The sequence below is a fragment of the Rattus norvegicus genome, chromosome 6 (assembly GCF_021556685.1).
Source record: "Rattus norvegicus strain SHRSP/BbbUtx chromosome 6, alternate assembly SHRSP_T2T, whole genome shotgun sequence".
In the NCBI taxonomy this organism is placed as follows: Eukaryota; Metazoa; Chordata; class Mammalia; order Rodentia; family Muridae; genus Rattus; species Rattus norvegicus.
Window position 1 is genome coordinate 78,656,797 of NC_141539.1, and position 7,528 is coordinate 78,664,324.

A 7,528-nucleotide genomic window follows, 5' to 3' on the forward strand; every position below is an offset into this window, starting at 1 on the left:
TCAATTCTATTCCATTGGTCTATCTGTCTGTCTCTGTACCAATACCATGCAGTTTTTATCACTATTGCTCTGTAATACTGCTTGAGTTCAGGGATAGTGATTCCCCCTGAAGTCCTTTTATTGTTGAGGATAGCTTTAGCTATCCTGGGTTTTTTGTTATTCCAGATGAATTTGCAAATTGTTCTGTCTAACTCTTTGAAGAATTGGATTGGTATTTTGATGGGGATTGCATTGAATCTGTAGATTGCTTTTGGTAAAATGGCCATTTTTACTATATTAATCCTGCCAATCCATGAGCATGGAAGATCTTTCCATCTTCTGAGGTCTTCTTCAATTTCTTTCCTCAGTGTCTTGAAGTTCTTATTGTACAGATCTTTTACTTGCTTGGTTAAAGTCACACCGAGGTACTTTATATTATTTGGGTCTATTATGAAGGGTGTCGTTTCCCTAATTTCTTTCTCGGCTTGTTTCTCTTTTGTATAGAGGAAGGCAACTGATTTATTTGAGTTAATTTTATACCCAGCCACTTTGCTGAAGTTGTTTATCAGCTTTAGTAGTTCTCTGGTGGAACTTTTGGGATCACTTAAATATACTATCATGTCATCTGCAAATAGTGATATTTTGACCTCTTCTTTTCCGATCTGTATCCCCTTGATCTCCTTTTGTTGTCTGATTGCTCTGGCTAGAACTTCAAGAACTATATTGAATAAGTAGGGAGAGAGTGGGCAGCCTTGTCTAGTCCCTGATTTTAGTGGGATTGCTTCAAGTTTCTCTCCATTTAGTTTAATGTTAGCAACTGGTTTGCTGTATATGGCTTTTACTATGTTTAGGTATGGGCCTTGAATTCCTATTCTTTCCAGGACTTTTATCATGAAGGGGTGTTGAATTTTGTCAAATGCTTTCTCAGCATCTAATGAAATGATCATGTGGTTCTGTTCTTTCAGTTTGTTTATATAATGGATCACGTTGATGGTTTTCCGTATATTAAACCATCCCTGCATGCCTGGGATGAAGCCTACTTGATCATGGTGGATGATTGTTTTGATGTGCTCTTGAATTCGGTTTGCCAGAATCTTATTGAGTATTTTTGCGTCGATATTCATAAGGGAAATTGGTCTGAAGTTCTCTTTCTTTGTTGTGTCTTTGTGTGGTTTAGGTATAAGAGTAATTGTGGCTTCGTAGAAGGAATTCGGTAGGGCTCCATCTGTTTCAATTTTGTGGAATAGTTTGGATAATATTGGTATGAGGTCTTCTATGAAGGTTTGATAGAATTCTGCACTAAACCCGTCTGGACCTGGGCTCTTTTTGGTTGGGAGACCTTTAATGACTGCTTCTATTTCCTTAGGAGTTATGGGGTTGTTTAACTGGTTTATCTGTTCCTGATTTAACTTCGATACCTGGTATCTGTCTAGGAAATTGTCCATTTCCTGAAGATTTTCAAATTTTGTTGAATATAGGTTTTTATAGTAAGATCTGATGATTTTTTGAATTTCCTCTGAATCTGTAGTTATGTCTCCCTTTTCATTTCTGATTTTGTTAATTTGGACGCACTCTCTGTGTCCTCTCGTTAGTCTGGCTAAAGGTTTTCTATCTTGTTGATTTTCTCAAAGAACCAACTTTTGGTTCTGTTGATTCTTTCTATGGTCCTTTTTGTTTCTACTTGGTTGAGTTCAGCTCTGAGTTTGATTATTTCCTGCCTTCTACTCCTCCTGGGTGTATTTGCTTCTTTTTGTTCTAGAGCTTTTAGGTGTGCTGTCAAGCTGCTGACATATGCTCTTTCCTGTTTCTTTCTGCAGGCACTCAGCGCTATGAGTTTTCCTCTTAGCACAGCTTTCATTGTGTCCCATAAGTTTGAGTATGTTGTATCTTCATTTTCATTAAATTCTAAAAAGTTTTTAATTTCTTTCTTTATTTCTTCCTTGACCAGGTTATCATTGAGTAGAGCATTGTTCAATTTCCACGTATATGTGGGCATTCTTCCCTTATTGTTATTGAAGACCAGTTTTAGGCCGTGGTGGTCCGATAGCACGCATGGGATTATTTCTATCTTTCTGTACCTGTTGAGGCCCGTTTTTTGACCAATTATATGGTCAATTTTGGAGAAAGTACCATGAGGAGCTGAGAAGAAGGTATATCCTTTTGCTTTAGGATAGAATGTTCTATAAATATCCGTTAAGTCCATTTGGCTCATGACTTCTCTTAGTCTGTCGACATCACTGTTTAATTTCTGTTTCCATGATCTGTCCATTGATGAGAGTGGGGTGTTGAAATCTCCCACTATTATTGTGTGAGGTGCAATGTGTGTTTTGAGCTTTAGTAAGGTTTCTTTTACGTATGTAGGTGCCCTTGTATTTGGGGCATAGATATTTAGGATTGAGAGTTCATCTTGGTGGATTTTTCCTTTGATGAATATGAAGTGTCCTTCCTTATCTTTTTTGATGACTTTTAGTTGGAAATTGATTTTATTTGATATTAGAATGGCTACTCCAGCTTGCTTCTTCTGACCATTTGCTTGGAAAGTTGTTTTCCAGCCTTTCACTCTGAGGTAGTGTCTGTCTTTGTCTCTGAGGTGTGTTTCCTGTAGGCAGCAGAATGCAGGGTCCTCGTTGCGTATCCAGTTTGTTAATCTATGTCTTTTTATTGGGGAGTTGAGGCCATTGATATTGAGAGATATTAAGGAATAGTGATTATTGTTTCCCTTTATATTCATATTTGGATGTGAGGTTATGTTTGTGTGCTTTCATTCTCTTTGTTTTGTTGCCAAGACGATTAGTTTCTTGCTTCTTCTAGGGTATAGCTTGCCTCCTTATGTTGGGCTTTACCATTTATTATCCTTTGTAGTGCTGGATTTGTAGAAAGATATTGTGTAAATTTGGTTTTGTCATGGAATATCTTGGTTTCTCCATCAATGTTAATTGAGAGTTTTGCTGGATACAGTAACCTGGGCTGGCATTTGTGTTCTCTTAGGGTCTGTATGACATCAGTCCAGGATCTTCTGGCCTTCATAGTTTCTGGCGAGACTGGTGTGATTCTGATAGGTCTCCCTTTATATGTTACTTGACCTTTTTCCCTTACTGCTTTTAATATTCTTTCTTTATTTTGTGCGTTTGGTGTTTTGACAATTATGTGACGGGAGGTGTTTCTTTTCTGGTCCAATCTATTTGGAGTTCTGTAGGCTTCTTGTATGTCTATGGGTATCTCTTTTTTTAGGTTAGGGAAGTTTTCTTCTATGATTTTGTTGAAGATATTTACTGGTCCTTTGAGCTGGGAGTCTTCACTCTCTTCTATACCTATTATCCTTAGGTTTGATCTTCTCATTGCGTCCTGGATTTCCTGTATGTTTTGGACCAGTAGCTTTTTCCGCTTTACATTATCTTTGACAGTTGAGTCAATGATTTCTATGGAATCTTCTGCTCCTGAGATTCTCTCTTCCATCTCTTGTATTCTGTTGGTGAAGCTTGTATCTACAGCTCCTTGTCTCTTCTTTTGGTTTTCTATATCCAGGGTTGTTTCCATGTGTTCTTTCTTGATTGCTTCTATTTCCATTTTTAATTCCTTCAACTGTTTGATTGTGTTTTCCTGGAATTCTTTCAGGGATTTTTGTGTCTCCTCTCTATGGGCTTCTACTTGTTTATTTATGTTTTCCTGGAATTCTTTCAGGGATTTTTGCGATTCCTCTCTGTAGGCTTCTACTTGTTCTCTAAGGGAGTTCTTCATGTCTTTCTTGAAATCCTCCAGCATCATGATCAAATATGATTTTGAAACTAGATCTTGCTTTTCTGGTGTGTTTGGATATTCCGTGTTTGCTTTGGTGGGAGAATTGGGCTCCGATGATGCCATGTAGTCTTGGTTTCTGTTGCTTGTGTTCCTGCGCTTGCCTCTCGCCATCAGATTATCTCTAGTGTTACTTTGTTCTGCTATTTCTGACAGTGGCTAGACTGTCCTATAAGCCTGTGTGTCAGGAGTGCTGTAGACCTGTTTTCCTCTCTTTCAGTCAGTTATGGGGACAGAGTGTTCTGCTTTCGGGCGTGTAGTTTTTCCTCTCTACAGGTCTTCAGCTGTTCCTGTGGGCCTGTGTCTTGAGTTCACCAGGCAGCTTTCTTGCAGCAGAAAATTTGGTCTTACCTGTGGTCCTGAGGCTCAAGTTCGCTCATGGGGTGCTGCCCACGGGCTCTCTGCAGCGGCAGCAATCAGGAAGACCTGTGCCGCCCCTTCCGGGAGCTTCAGTGCACCAGGGTTCCAGATGGTCTTTGGCTTTTTCCTCTGGCGTCCGAGATGTGTGTGCAGGGAGCAGTCTCTTCTGGTTTCCCAGGCTTGTCTGCCTCTCTGAAGGTTTAGCTCTCCCTCCCACGGGATTTGGGTGCAGAGAACTGTTTATCCGGTCTGTTTCTTTTAGGTTCCGGAGGTGTCTCAGGCACAGGGGTCCTGCCGCTCCTGGGCCCTCCCCCACGGGAGCCCAGAGGCCTTATACAGTTTCCTCTTGGGCCAGGGATGTGGGCAGGGGTGAGCAGTGTTGGTGGTCTCTTCCGCTCTGCAGCCTCAGGAGTGCCCACCTGACCAGGCGGTTGGGTCTCTCTCTCACCGGGTCTGGGAGCAGAGAGCTGCTGCGGGCCGGGATCTGCGGGTGTGGGACTTCCGGTAAACACAGAACGTGCCCGGTCCTAGAGAAATTCTGCTTCCGTGTGTCCCAAGCTCACCAGGCAGCTTTCTTGCAGCAGAAATTTTGGTCTTACCTGTGGTCCCGAGGCTCAGGTTCGCTCGTGGGGTGCTGCCCAGGGGCTCTCTGCAGTGGCAGCAACCAGGAAGACCTGTGCCGCCCCTTCCGGGAGCTTCAGTGCACCAGGGTTCCAGATGGTTTTTGGCTTTTTCCTCTGGCGTCCGAGATGTGTGTGCAGGGAGCAGTCTCTTCTGGTTTCCCAGGCTTGTCTGCCTCTCTGAAGGTTTAGCTCTCCCTCCCACGGGATTTGGGTGCAGAGAACTGTTTATCCCTCCTGTTTGCTTTTTTAAGGAGAGATAGAAAGGGTGTGGATTTGGAAGAGGGGAAATAGGAAGTAGAAATATATTCAGAATAAATTGTATGAAAAGATCTATTCAATAAAAGGAGAACGGGGGGGGGGGGTAAATCAAAGACAAACAAAACTTTGAGTGCTGCTAAGAAGTTCCCATAAAGCTTTGTCTTCCCGATTGGGAATTTAGCTCAGTGGTAGAGTACTTGCCTAGCAAGCGCAAGGCCCTGGGTTCGGTCCCCAGCTCCGAAAAAAAAAAAAAGCTTTGTCTTCCTCTCTTTCTGCCAGTCTGAAGGCATTCTGATAGAAAGCCTTCCACTTAGGCTGACCCTGTCCTGTGGCTTGCCCAGATGCCCTGCCAGTGACACATGTCTCATACTTGCTTATTATTTACTTATTTAGGCGGCACATGGATTTGGAGATCACAGGCAACTTCTGGGAGTTGGTTTTCTTCTACCATGTAGGTTCCAGGGATCAAACTCAGGTCTTCTGGTTTGGTGACAGTCACCTTTTGCCTGCTGAGCCATCTTGCTATCCCACAGTGGTGGCACACTTCTATGTTCACACTTCTGTTGTGCAATAGGCAAGATACTGAGCATCCCCTCTAGTCCATGTGCTAACCCCTAACAACTGCGACTGTACTGGCTTTCATGACAAAGGACAACTAACTTTACAGAGGAATCAAAGACCTGCAGATGAGGAGATCCTTCTGGCCTACACAGATAAGCATACGTAGATCTGACATAATCCAGAGGCTGTTACAAGTGGGAGATGAGGCCGAGTAGGAAACTAACATAGCACTGTGAGAGAGACCAGTGCAGCCTGGCTCCTGAAGCAGGACAAGACCAGGAAACCGGCTGTCTCCAGAAGGAATGCAGCTCGGCCAACGCCCAGATTATAGGCCTTGATTTTAGTTGTTTCTTTTGCATTCTGACAATCCACAGCCTTATTAGTTTTTGTTTTGGGGTTTTGTTTTTTTGAGGCTTTGTTTGTTTGTTTGTGTTGTTTTATTTTAAGATTGGGTCTCACTATGTGGGCCTGGCTGGCTTGGAACTTGTTATACAGCTCAGGCTGGCCTTGAAGTTACAGAGATGCACCTGCCCCTACCTCCCAAGCACTGGGCTTAAATGTGCACAATCACACCAGGCTTATTTTGTTGTTTTAAAACATCAGTCCAGGCTGGCCTGGGACTCAGATGTAGGTTAGCACGACCTTGACCTTTGGACTCTCCAGTTTCCATCTACAGTTCTGTGATTACAGGCAGGTACCTACCACTACCCAGAGCTGGAGATCAACCAGGGCTCTGATCCAGCTTGCTAGGCAAGCAGACTGAGCTACACCCCAGTTCCATGCACGGGGAAAGGAATGCACGGAGCACTCTACCTTCTGTGGAGCTCAACTTCTCTTAAATTCCCTTTTACTGAAGCTCGTTTGTGCTGGGTTTTGCTCTTCAGCAACTCAATTTACAAAGATTGCAGAGTCATTCAACAGTGCTTCTCATTAGAGGGAAAAGACAGATATTCAGACATAAAATCTATTGACTTCTACCCACTTTACTTCTTTTCAGTGGTTCTTCTCACAGCCTGAAGGCTGCTGCTGGGTGTGGCAGCAACACCTCGGTGGCCCCAGGCCCCACCTTTTAGCACTTTTCAAAGACCACTAGCAGACATCTAAACTATTCCTTCAAACTTTTGTTCTCCTTTAAAGAAGAGAGAGAGAGAGAGAGAGAGAGAGAGAGAGAGAGAGAGAGAGAGAGAGAGAGAAAGCTAGCTCTGTGGCACATTTACTCCCTGTTACTCAACTGGCAGAAAGCAAAAGTCAGACATAGCAATTACAGACGCAGGACCCTTCCCTGAACATGTTAGTTACCCCTGATGATGTTCCGTCCTCAAGGGTCTCAGATTCAACAGATGTATAGACCACCTGTTGGTTTCATAGATCCTCCCAAATAGTTTGAAATTCAGACAGTAGTTCAAAACCTTTCTCAGTTTGGGGAAGCTGACGGGATGGTGTCCTTCTTAGGGTTACTATTGCTGTGAAACACCATGACCGAAGCAAGTTGGGGAGGAAAGGATTTGGCTTACACCTCCACATTATCGTCCATCACTGAAGGAAATCAGGATAGAAACTCAAATGACAGGAACCTGGAGACTAGAGCTGAGACAGAGGCCTTTGTGGAGGGATGCTGCTTACTGTCTTGTGCCCATGGCTTTCTCAGCCTGCCAGTCCAGGGATGGCACCACCCAAAATGGGCTGGGTCTTCCCTCATTAACGTTAATAAAGAAAATGCCTAGGCTGGGTGTGGTGGTGCATGCTTCTAATCCCAGCACTGGGGAGGCAGGGGTAGGTAGAACTCTGTAAGTTTGAGGCCATCCTGGTCTACAGAGGGAAGGACATCCAGGACTGTCACCTTCTTGAAAAACAAACAACAAAGAAATGAAGAAAGAAAGAAAGAAAGGAAGGAAGAAAGAAAGAGAGAAAAAGAAAGAAGGAAAAAGGGAAGAGAAAGAAAAAAAGAAAGA